This window comes from Emys orbicularis, chromosome 4, assembly GCF_028017835.1.
Source record: "Emys orbicularis isolate rEmyOrb1 chromosome 4, rEmyOrb1.hap1, whole genome shotgun sequence".
In the NCBI taxonomy this organism is placed as follows: domain Eukaryota; kingdom Metazoa; phylum Chordata; order Testudines; family Emydidae; genus Emys; species Emys orbicularis.
In genome coordinates this window covers 101,065,648-101,078,936 of record NC_088686.1, presented here as the reverse complement: position 1 = coordinate 101,078,936, position 13,289 = coordinate 101,065,648, and positions in this window count along the sequence as shown.

The window sequence follows — 13,289 nt, the reverse complement described above, 5'->3', positions numbered from 1 at the left end:
GGCCCTTATGAACTCTATCATATATGATGGGATGAGTGACAATTTCTCACAGGTTCATCAGGAGCCCGGCCCAGAGAATAGACGGTGGGCACAGTTGAGACTTTTTAGTGTTTCTAAAGATGATCTGCCTCTAATCAGCCAGTTGTCTAGATATGGGTATAAATGGATGCCCTTTTCCTTGGGTATGCTGCTATCATGACAAGGCATTTCACAAAGATACTCAGTGCTCTGGAGAACCTGAAGGGAAATACCATATGTTGGTAATGGTTTGGCCCCACCATAAATTTCAGGTACTTCCTGTTGGCCAGTGGAGGGCAATGTAAGTACCTTGCAAGTCAAGAGTCACAAGCCAGTCTAGAGTCTGAAGTGATGGAATAATGGATGCAAGCATTAGCATCCTAAGTATATATTTATTCAGTCTCTTCAGATCTATGATAGGACCAAACTCTCCCTCCCCCACATACGCACACTTTTCTTCAAATGAGGAAGAAGCTTCCTCCCCTGTCCTCCTGCAGAACCTTTTCTATGGCTCCTAGCTAGACAAAGCAACAAGGCTATTTCTTAAGCTCTTGTGAGAAGGGTCCCTGAAGGAGGTCAGGGAAGGGAATTGGATGAGGTAGCTATGGGTGACAATGACCAGCACCCATTTGTTGGCTGTAAGATTTCATCACCCCAACAGAAGGGGGAGAGGCAGTTTCCAAAGGTTGTCTGTAGGATAGTTTTGGCATAGCTCTCGACTATCTTATCAAACCTGATACCTCTGGGAGAGAGCAGCTGCGTGATGGAGGAGGAGGATGACAGGGTTGCAGGGTTGCTATCTGGGCTCATATTCCAACTGGCGAATGGGGGAAGAAGATGATGCTCTGTTTTTGACTGGGCTAGTCCTAAAAGCAGTTATGGTACAGCATAGGAGCATAAATATCCAAGGACTTCAGCATCTCCTTGGAATCCTTCAGGAAACAAAGTACCTTATCTGTTCAGGTGCTGAATAGGTGCATGCTTCGAAGGGAAAGATCATCTCTTGTTGCCTGGACTTTTCAGAATCCCAGACAACTTAAAAAAAAAAAAAATGTACAGTGCACTGGAGATCTTGGCACCCTTTTAGATTTCTTTTCTCCACTGCAACACAGAGATGTTGTTTGGTGCCTGGTTGCCAGATCACCTGCTGAAGACAGGCATCTTCCAAGCCAGAGTGGAAGACATTATTCCCTGGGACCAGATGCAATCTTTATGGATTGCTCCCAAAGTCATAGCTTGAGCATCACCGCTCTTGATTTTGGGGTGCAGGAGAAGGAGCATTTGTCAGGGATGCATCCTTCCCTGAGGCAAATGCAACATCTGCTTTGCCCATAAATTAAGGGCATCACACTGTCACAGGAAGGATAAGGTTTAAACCCTGTAGGTTTAGTGTCGTCACCATTGCCAAAAGTTGGCATGAAATGCCTCACCCCTCTGTACAGGAGGATGTACAAAGAGGTCTCCCCCAGAACCTTCATTTTATCTCTCTTTTTTGGAACATCCCATTAAAACTTTCAATGACAAAAATTACAGTAAGAAGTGGAAGAGTTGTTTCTTCATAAAGTTTGAATTCTGAAACTCAAAACTCAGAGGCAGGTCAGACACAGTCCAGGTTCCATCTCATTGCCATGGGTAGTAAGAGGGAACTGAGGGTGAGGCATAGCTGCTCTGCCCTTTATACCCTCACACTGGAGCACAAAGGACACTGCTATTCAAAAGATTTGAGTTTGTGCGCATACACACCTACAGAGTGTGATCCACATTGACACAAGAATAACTTAAGTATTAGGTTGGGAGGAAAAGCTAGTTCTGGCCCTTATGCTTGCATAGAAGCCCTTCTGAATATGACCTTAGTAAAACCACGGCTGTGTTGTCTTCCTGGATCTTCAGATGGACAACTCAAAGTGAGAAAGATGTGCCACGCAGTACCTGGGCTGTGTGCTGGAGTAGGAATTTATTTACCCAAATTACACTCAATGACCACTGTGCTCACTCCACTAGGGGAAAGATGGCCTGTGGATCTGCCATTTCCCCAGGTCCACATACCAAACCCTGCTATGCAGCTGTACAAAGGAAAGCACTGCTGAGTTGGGCTCCATAGTATACAATGTATAGATCCCCTAACTAGGCTCTCCAACGCCTGCACAACACAGTCTGGGAGGAAAGGGAATAATTTCTCACTTTAGAGCAGAAATCTACCTCCGTTCATATCAACAAGATACTAATAATGAACCCTTACACAGTCAGTCAAAATTGAACCACCAATTTGGTTATTCATTGCCAAGATCACAACACTGTTGTCGTCTAACCCTGTTACATTACAGTGACAACTACAGAGTGGATGAAACCTAACAGCATTTGTGACAGATTCATGACCCTATCCCCAGCCAAGTGTACACTTAAAAGTTAAGTCAATATAGCTCCGTTGGTCAGAGGTGTGAATAAAACACAACCTAAGTGATATAGCTATGCCAGCCTAACCCTCATGTAGACATAGATATAGCTATGTCTTCTGTCAACATATCAGTGTAGTCTCCTTAGTGTAGATATACCCCCAGCAACAGAACAACCCTAAAAACAGTTAGATCCCATCAACACTGCAGAATGTAACTGCTTTGTAATCAGGTCATGGAACAGCAGGGCAGTAGCCAAATACCCAGACTCCAATTTGTAGTGAGCACTAAAGGGAAGTGGGATAAATCTTCAAACTAGTGACCAACTGGATGCTTTGCCAAGGGCTAACACCACACACACTCCTGTAGATCACTGTAGAAGAATTCTGGAGTACATTAAATAGAACAGAAATAAGAGTTAATATAAAACCTGCCATTACCAAAAACCCCTACATTTTTGAGGTAATATGTTTCTCTTATTTCAAGATTGTTCAATTATCACCTTCTTTAGTAGTAGAAATTGATCTTTAGCAAATGCATGATCACTCAATAGAATTGAGAGAGAGGAAACAGGACACCAAATTTTAGCTACTGGGAACCTTACACAAGACAGTCAAGGAAGTTTCACAGAACAACTGAAAAACAAATAGATCCAATCAGCTCTCTGGTAAATCAGAGCTATTAGATTAGGAAGTAACAGTGTAATATTAACTATCTTTCTGTGTCAGATTTTCCTAAGTACTCAGGGAATTTAGGTAACAGAAGTTCACATTTTTCTAATATAATGTAATGAAACTTGTTTTTTCTAGTAGATATTACTGCTGGTCCTTTAGATCTTATATGCTACCAGATCCTCCCCAGGGATTTACCTTTTAATTTTAAATCATTATTATTAGGTTCGGCACAGCACATGATCAAAAGCAAAGGTTCCTTTATTTACCATTTGTTCTTTCATGTCTCATTCCGTGTTCAAGCGTTTTCTCTTTTAAGAGAGATCCTTCTTTGAAATGTATTCTTGAAAAAGAAGTGCTCTTCAATCTGCCTTCATTTCAAGCGCAACTGATATAGGATCTGAGATTCCAACAGATCCATAAAAACTCTTTCCAGAAAATATCAAACTAGACAGCGAAGTCTCAAGAATGTTCCAGATATAAAAGTCAGGAACATAAGGCCCACAATGACTGACACTCAATGTTTTTGAATATTAATCTTTCTTTATATTAAGATCAAAGTCAGAGGCAATACCTCAACAGCAGTGTGACTTTCTTGCAGAAACATACTGTTAAATTATAATGAAAGAAGAGAAAATAGACCCATAGGACATCTGCAAGAGGCAAGCATAAGAAAATATTTTCCCACCAGATGAAGATGCAACATAAACTGGTTAATTCTTCCACAGAAAGGTGTCATGAAAAAGTTTTACAAGCCTACTTAAACTATACAAAACGTACATATCTATTCACAGAATGTAGACAAGAGCTGGTCAGGAAACAGTTTTCCCATCCCAAGAGAATTTGAGATTTTAAACATTTTTCCAATTCCAAATCATGATGAAAAGTAAAAATCTCAAAATAGTTCATGAAAAAAAATTACTTCAGATTGGGTCAAACGAATTGTTTTATTTCAATAATTTTGAAACATTTCAACCTTTTTTTAACTTGAGCTTAGAAATTAAATTTAAATTTCTAAACAGAAAGTTGTTGTTTTAACCAGAAAAACAGATTCAAAAATGTCAAAATGAGACATATTGACAATTTCAAAAAAATAATTCAAATTTTTTTGGAATGGGAAATTAGTCAAAATTGAACTTTACCCCCAAATCATTTCATGTTTGATGAATTGGCATTAAAAAAACTTTTTAAAAAAATTCCCAACAAGCTCTAGTGTAGAGCTCGTATAAAGAGGCAAAAACATATCATCTTAGGTCATTTTATGTCAGCATAACTGAATTGCCTAATTCATGTAAAATACTATGCAGAATTATCACAATGCTGTGTGCAAAGCAAAACAATAAAATGAGAAATTAACAGTTTAATTTAATAATATTTGGAGTTGCATCAAGGGGAATTTAAAATGAAAAGCAATAAGAATTTCTACATCACAAAATTACCACCATGAACATTCTAAGTGGATACGTTTTTAATTTGAAATTTCACTTTTTAAAATGTGTTTTGTACTAAATATTTTTTTTAAAGTATCCAGTCTAAGAGTGTCAATTTTGTCTAATTTCCAGTTTCACAGTTTATGTATAAGTCATCAGAGCAGGCCAACAAAACCAAAAACATTTCTTTTAAGAACACGGACAATTTTTTATGCAAATTTTCACAAAAAGTTCATCCCATTTTTTGACCACCTCACAAGTGAGAAAACTGGCAAAACTGTCAGACCAGAGGAATGCTATAGTACTAGACAGCAAGGAAACATTCACCGTCACACTAATCTACAAACATGCACCTATCGTGGCTTGGATCTCAAGCACAAGCTGCTCTATAGGAAACTATGCGTAGCCCATAAACAATTTAAAAAAAAAGTATCCTGCTATCTACAGAGTGGCAGTCATCTAGACTTTTACAAATGAAATCACAGTCTTCTAACAGAAAGAAAACAATTCTTTTTAACTCTCCAAACACAAACTAACGGACTTGATTCATTTACATGGGTGTAAATACGGAATAACTCCACTAACTCCATGCAGCAAGACAGAAGTAAAACCCGGTTAAGAGAGAGGAGACTCAGATCCAATATCTGTGTTTCCATCAAAAAACAGAAACACATTAAATGGAAAAAAAAAAAAAACTTGAATGCAGTGTGCTTGCCAAATTCTTCTAATTCTTTGGTATAATTTCTGATGACCCTTGATTACTCTAATTTTTCAGATCCATCTGGCCCATTAAAACTGTAATAAAGTCCCCTAGTTCTCATAGTTTATTGGGTCATTGACTCTAACTAGCTTCAAGTGACTTTCATGAAGTCCTTCAATTGTCAGCAGATCTCTTATATTTAGAAATATCAGATTATTCATCTTTACAATGTGGTAGAAACTTTGTAAACACCTATGTGATTTCACATTCCTAAACTCGGCAGCCCTAAAGATGTTAGCAGAAAACTTTTATTAAAAGCATATGACTTTTTTTTTAAAGATAAGCAAAACTGGTTACAATAGATGCCGATGGCAACTTATGACAACATTCCTAAACTATCAAGAGGCCACATTCCAAACAGTAATTCATTGTCGAATCAGTTTGCACTGACAGAATTATTTGTCCCTAGATTAAATGGCATATTTTAATGTGGTTTTAAAAACTTGGATTTTTTTAGTTATAAAACATTTTATTAATAAAACAAGTTTATCAAAATCAATTTAAGATTCTAACATTTAGTTACAAAATTCTGCTCAAAATCAGTCTTTTGTGACAAAAAAAAAAAAAAAAAAAAGAGAATAAAAAGAACCCTGAACATTTTGGCTTTACCATAAATGAAAAATAAAATACTTCTTATAAAGTTTCTATCCTCTCTCCTAAAATGAGGACGCTGAATAGCAATGTTTCTGTAAAGATTGAATATGTTAAAAAGAATATGAACACCAAACAACAAAATGTTTTAAAATAAAGTTAAGCTTTAACTACCACAAAGTTTAGAAGTATAAAATTATTAAATGCTTGCAAAATAAATTTGCTATTTTGTTTTGTCTTGAATAGAACATTTTTGTACTATATTCTAATTTTATATTGGACTACAATGTATTAAAATTGTAAAAGATATGCTAAAATGTTATAAAACCTACTACTTTCATAAAAACAGGCTTACATAATATACAAAGATCTAGATAATTCAAAGTTTCCTGGGGACCTCAGCAGCCCTATATGTTTTGCCCTTCATTTAAAAACTTTCATCCTAGTTCAAACAAATCAATATAAATTGTTTATTTTAGTAAGAATTCACTTAAAAAGCAGAGACTTAAAGAAGTCAACTGGACTAAAGAGTTCAAGGACTTAATACGGAGGAGGCTTGGAATTTCTATAAATCAACTATACAAAAACTGTCTGCACTTTGCATCCCAAGCAAGGGGAAAAGACTTGTAGCAATAGGCTCCAGACCCAGCTGGATGAATAACAACCTCACAAAGGTTATTAGGAGTAAGCACAGAGCCTATAGGGAATGGAAAAGGGGACTGTAATCAAAGAAAGCTACATCTTGGAGGTTAGAACATGTAAAAATAAAGTGAGAATTGCTAAAAGTCAAGCTGAATTAGCTCTTGCCAAGGAAATTAAAATAAATAAGAGGTTTTTAGTTATATAAACAAACCAAAATAAGGAAGGATGAGGTTGGTCTGATGTATGGTCTGTGTTGATGGGGAGGAAATTAAAGTTAATCTAGGTATGGCCAAAAACTAAGTAAATCCTTTGCCTTTGTTTTCAACAATGAGGAGAATATGGAACATGGGCATGAAGACAGGATGGCTGTTGGAAATAAGTGTATAGAGATGGAAACTACCACCTCTGAGGAGAAAGAAAAAACAGAGCTTAATGCACTCAAATCAGGGGGACCAGATAATTTCCGTCCCAGAATACTGAAAACTGGCACATGAGATTGCTAATCTGGTAGCAAGGATTTTTAAAAAAAATCTATCTATCCGGGGGGTAGCATTATATAACTGGAGAATAGCTAATATTATACTTGATATAAGAAACGGGGGGAAAGTGATCCAGGCAATTACAGACTTATTAGTCTAACCTCAGTAGAATGCAAGGTTTTGGAACAAAAAGCGAAGGAAAGAATAATTACATTCATGGAAGTAAAGAGAAAAGGGGATGTAATGCAACATGGATTTATCCAAGTTATATTGTGCCCGACTAACCTCATTTCCTTCCTTGAGAACATAACTGATTTTGTAGAAAGGGAAAATTAAGTAGATCTAATATACTTGAGTTTCAGTAAAGCGTTTGACAGGGTACCATATGGGAAATTTATTAAATGAAAATGGGGATTAGTACAAGATTTGTAACGTGGATAAGGAACTGGCTAAAGGGGAGAAGGCAACAGGTTGTGCTGAAAGGTGAACTATAGGACTGGAGAGACATTACTAGGGGAGTTCCTCAAGGATCAGGCTTGGGAACAATCCTATTCAATATTTTTATTAATGCCATGGCACAAAAAGTAGGACTGTGATAATGAAATTTGCTGATGCTACATAGTTGAGAGGCATTGTCAATACAGAGGAGGATTGGAATGTTATACAGGAAGAGATGGATGACCTTCAAGGCTGGAGTAACAGAAATGCGATGAAACTCAATAGTACACATACACTTAGGGTCTAACAATAAGAATTTCTGCTTCAGTCTGGGGGCTCAGCAGGTGGAAGTCACAGAGGAGGAGAGAGACCAGGGTGTGTTGGTTGATCACAGAACGACAATGATGTGATATGACTGTGAAAAAGGCAAATGCAATTCTAGCTGTATCAGGCAAGGAATTTTCAGTCGAGATAGAGAAGTATTAATGCCATTGTGCAAGGCACTGGTAAGACCTCATCTACAATACTGTGTACAGCTCTGTTCAACGATGTTCAAGAAATACTGAATTCAACTGGAACAGGGGCAGAAAAGAACTATTAGGATGATCTGGGGAACGGAGGACCTTTTTTATGAGGAGACTGGACGAGCGTGGCTTGTTTTGCCTAGCAAAAAGAAGGCTGAGAGGGCATGATTACTGTATATATTGTGGGTATAAACACTAGGGAGTGTGAAGAACTATTTTAAGCTTACAGACCATACTGGTACAAGAACAAATGGGTATAAACTGGGCATGAACAAATTCAGGTGAAGACTAGAAAAAGGTTTCTAATCATCAGAGGAGTGAAGTTCTAGAGCAGCCTCCCAATACAAGTTGTGGGGGGAAACAGCTTAATTAGTTTTGAGAGAGAACTGGGCACATTTATGAGTCAGATTGTATGATGAGATTGCTTGTAATGGTGGGGAACCCTAGATGTGGAGCAGAAATATACCTAAAATATTTGAGCACCAATTACAAGTCATCTGAAGAGCTTTCCCTACCCATCAACTCAAAAAATAGGATTGGAATTACAGTTAGAGCAGACTATGCATTTGTCCACTCACCCCATTTCCAAAGGACATGCACTACAATCAGGAGTTGCAGGGTTGGGTCCTTAGTACCCCAAAACTCTCTTCTCTTATGAAGCTGAAGTTTCTGAAATTACTTAAGGCACTGAATCTTGCAGTCCCTGGATTTAATTGTGAGGGGGGATGGAAGCAGTGCACTTCCAGTGTAATTTGCTTCCTCAGTTGGTTCACCGACGCAATAATTTATTAACCCTTCAAATCATACTGCAAGGCCTACTTTCCCTGGCTTCTTCCTAAGAAATAGGGTGACACACAGGAGGAAGGATAGGTGGCAGAATATTTTTAGCTTTGGATGTACAGTTTTAATTTTTAGATACTGTTTCTGTTACATACATATATATATATTTTTAAAAAGACTACACACATCAAGAACATGGTGGATAGGCATATTTTCAGAATATCTAAATAAATAAAATTAACATGAGCGGGAGAACAATAATCTGACACAAAAACAGACACCCATCTCATACACACATGCAGATTTCTATACAGAAAATCTTGCAAATACTAATCTGTATGGTTCATCATTGTAGACCATTGAACAAATAAATCAAATCGATCTATTGCAACTTATGCAGATATCTAAGCAACCATCACTGTAATATCATAGAGCAGAAGTGGGCAAACTACGGCCCGCGGGACCATCCTGCCCGGCCCGTGAGCACCCGGCTGGGGAGGCTAGCCCCCGGCCCCTCCCCCGCTGACACCATCCCCTGCAGCCATGCCGCCGCGCGGGCAGAGCTCTGGGCAGCAGGGTTGCGCGCTCCTGCCGAGCAGCGCAGCAGTGTGTCTGGCTCCAGCCGGGCGGCGAGGCTGCCAGACATGCTGCTCTGAGTGGCATGGTAAGGGGGCCAGGGGGTTGGATAATGGGCAGGGGGTTCTGGGGGGCAGTCAGGGGATGGGGGCGGTTGGATGGGGTGGAGGTTCTGGGGGGCAGTCAGGGGGCGGAGGGGCTGGATAAGGGTGGGAGTCCCGGGGGGGGGGCTTGTCAGGGGGCGGGGATGTGGATAGGGGTCAGGGGACGGGGAACAGAGGGATTTGGATAGGCGTGGGGTCCCGGGGGGTCTGTCAAGGGGTGGGGGTGTGGATAGGAGTCAGAGCAGTCAGGGGACTGGGAGCAGGGGGGTTGGGTGGGGCTGGGGTCCGGGGGCAGTTAGGGGACAAGGAGAATACCAGTTACGGAACAGGTAACTGTCCTGTAACTGGCGTTCTTCGAGAGGTGTTGCTCATGTCTATTCCACAGTAGGTGTGCGTGCTCGCCACATGCACCGGTGCCGGAAGTTTTTCCCTCAGCAGTACCCGTAGGGGGGAGCGCCGCTGCGACCCCTGGAGTGGCGCCACTATAGCGCGCTATAAGATGAGCCGTGCGCTCCCCCCACCCTCAGTCCTTTCTTGCCAGATCAACTCCAACAGAGGGGAAGGAGGGCGGGATGTGGAATAACATGAGCAACACATCTCGAAGAACACCAGTTACGGAACAGGTAACTGTCCTTTCTTCTTTGAGTGCTTGCTCATGTGCATTCCACAGTAGGTGAATACAAGCTGTGCCTGATGGAGGTGGGTAGGAGTTTATAGATCCCTCGGCTGGAGCACAGCCCTACTGAAAACAGCATCATCCCTGGCGTGGGAGACGATCGCATAGTGCAACGTGAAAGTGTGCACTGAGGACCAGGTAGCGGCCCTGCAGATGTCCTGGATAGGGACATGGGCTACGAAGGCAGCCGATGAGGCTTGAGCCCTGGTTGAGTGAGCCCGTACTATAGGTGGTGCGGGAACCCCTGCTAGGTCGTAGCATGCCCGTATGCACGACGTGATCCACCGGGACAGTCTCTGGGTGATCAGTTGGCCCCTCATGCGCTTGGCCGAGGCAACAAAGAGCTGCGAAGACCTACGGAACGGTTTAGTCCGATCCAGATAAAAGACGAGTGCCCTGCGCACATCGAGCGTATGGAGACGGCGCTCCTCATTAGAGGCATGCGGCTTAGGGCAGAGGACAGGTAGGAAGATGTCCTGGCTCATGTGAAAAGCAGAGACCACCTTGGGAAGGAATGCGGGGTGCAGGCAGAGCTGAACCTTGTCTTTGTGAAAGACTGTGTAAGGGGGGTCGCAGGTCAGGGCCCTAAGCTCCGAGACCCGCCTGGCTGACGTGATGGCCACTAGGAAGGCCACTTTCCAGGAGAGGTGAGACCACGAGCATGTGGCCAACGGTTCAAACGGGGGCTCAGTGAGGCGGGACAGTACCAAGTTTAGATCCCAATGGGGAACAGGCGTTCTAACGTAAGAGAAGGACCAGTCTAGCCCTTTGAGGAAGCACCCGGTCATGGCATGGGAGAAAACCGAGCAGCCCTGAATCGGCGGGTGGAACGCCAAAATGGCCGCCAGGTGCACCCTGACAGAGGAAGGGGCCAGGCCTTGAGTTCTAAGGGGGAGAAGGTACTCAAGGATAAGCTGAAGCGGGGCGGATGTTGGGGAAACGCCCCGCTCGCCCGCCCACCTGGAGAACCTGGACCACTTTGCTAGGTAGGCACGGCGTGTGGATGGCTTCCTACTTTCAAGGAGGATATGCCTGATGCCCTCCAAATACCCTCTCTCCTCCGCGTTTAGGCACTGATCAGCCACTCTGTTAGGTGGAGAGTGTCCAGATTGGGGTGGAGGAGGCGGCCCTGGTCCTGGGAGAGAAGGTCATGGCGGAGCGGCAATGGCCGGGGAGGAGCCACGAGTAGGCTTAGGAAGGTTCCATACCAGTGTTGTCTAGACCAATCTGTGGCGATTAGAAGGACATGTGCCTTGTCCATTTTCACTTTCTCCAGGACCTTGGCAATGAGGGGAAACGGGGAAAAAGCATAAAGGAGTTGACCAGACCATGACAGGAGGAAGGCATCGGAGATTGCGTCCTTCCCTACCCCACCTCTGGAGCAGAACCTGTGGCAACAGCGGTTCTGTCAGGTCGCAAACAGGTCTACTTGGGGAGAGCCCCACGCTCGGAAGAGCCGGTGAGTGACCTCCGAGTGGAGCGACCACTTGTGTTGGGAGGAGAAAACCATGCTCAAGCAGTCGGCTTGTGTGTTGTGGACTCCTGGTAGGTGGAAAGCCTTCAGGGAGATGTCGTGGGCTATACAGAACTCCCAAAGGCTGAGGACTTCCAGGCAGAGGGACGAGGACCGCATCCCGCCTTGCCTGTTGATGGTAAAACATCGCAGCAGTGTTGTCCGTGAGTACTCTGACCAACTTGCCGCACAGCTGCAAGCTGAACGCCCCACAGGCTAAGCGTATTGCCCTGAGTTCCCTGACGTTTATGTGAAGGGACAGCTCCTCGGGAGACCACATCCCTTGAGTCTGTGAGTTCCCTAAGTGGGCTCCCCAGCCCAGGTCCGACGCGTCAGATACTAGGTCTAGCGACGGGGTGGGGTCCCTGAAGGGAATTCCCTGGAGCATATTGACCGGGCAGGACCACCATTGTAGCGTGGTGATCACCCGTGCCGGGACTGAGAGGACCTTGTCCAGTTTGTCGCAGGCTTGGGAGAACTCCGAGGCCAACCAGAGTTGTAGGGGCCTCATTCGAAGCCTGGCATGGTGGACCATGTACGTGCACGCCACTATGTGGCCCAGGAGCCATAGGCATGCCCTGGCCGTGGTAACGGGGAACTCCGTGACCGAGGCTATAAGCCCCTGCAGGGTTTGGAACCTGTCCATAGGAAGGGAGGCTGTTGTCTTGGAGGCATCCAGTAGAGCGCCTATGAATTCTATGCGCTGTACCGGCATCAATGTCGACTTGGCCTCGTTCACTAGGAGACCCAGTTTGGCGCATGTGGCCAAAAGCAGGTCCACGTGGCTCTGAACCTGGGACCGGGATGTGCCCTCGAGCAACCAGTCGTCAAGGTAGGGGAATATTTGCACCCCTCGGCGTCTGAGGTAGGCCGCCACTTTGTGAACACCCTGGGGGCGATGGACAGGCCAAAGGGCAGGACCGTAAATTGGTAGTGGTCCTGTCCCACTAGAAAACAGAGGAAGCGTCTGTGCCCCTCGAATATGTGGATATGGAAGTACGCGTCCTGGAGATCCAGGGCCGCATACCAATCGCCAGGGTCCAGGGAGGGTATGATACATGCCAGAGAGACCATGCGGAATCGGCATTTTGCCATGAACCGGTTGAGGTCCCGCAGATCCAGAATGGGTCTGAGCCCCCCTTTGGCCTTGGGGATCAGGAAGTAGTGGGAGTAGAACCCTTTCTCTCGGAATTCCCACGGAACCTCCTCCACAGCTCCCAGGCTGAGGAGCCGACCCACCTCCTGCTGCAGCAGGGGTAGGTGCGATGGGTCCACCCTGCCGACCGAGGGAGGGGGGTGGGAGGGCGGGGGTGAGACAAACTGTAGCGTATAGCCCTGGGAAATGGTGTAGAGGACCCATTGGTCCGATGTTATTCGGGACCATTCCGGAAGGAACACAGACAGGCGGTTGCTGAAACCAAACTTTATTGGTGGGAGGGTGCGCTTGGGGGTCACCTGGGTACCCTCCCGCAACCAGTCAAAACCATCTCTTGCCCTGATGCTTGCCCTTGGAGGGGCCAGGCTGAGGGGCCAAGCGAGACTGCCTCTGAGGTCGCCTTTTCCGAGTCTTGGACCTCTTGTAGGCGGGTTCATACCTCGGCTGAGGCGCAGGGACGGGGGCTTGTGCCTCTGGCTTTTCTTTGGGCGGAACGTAGAGCCCGAAGGTTTGTAGGGTGGAACGCGAGTCCTTCATA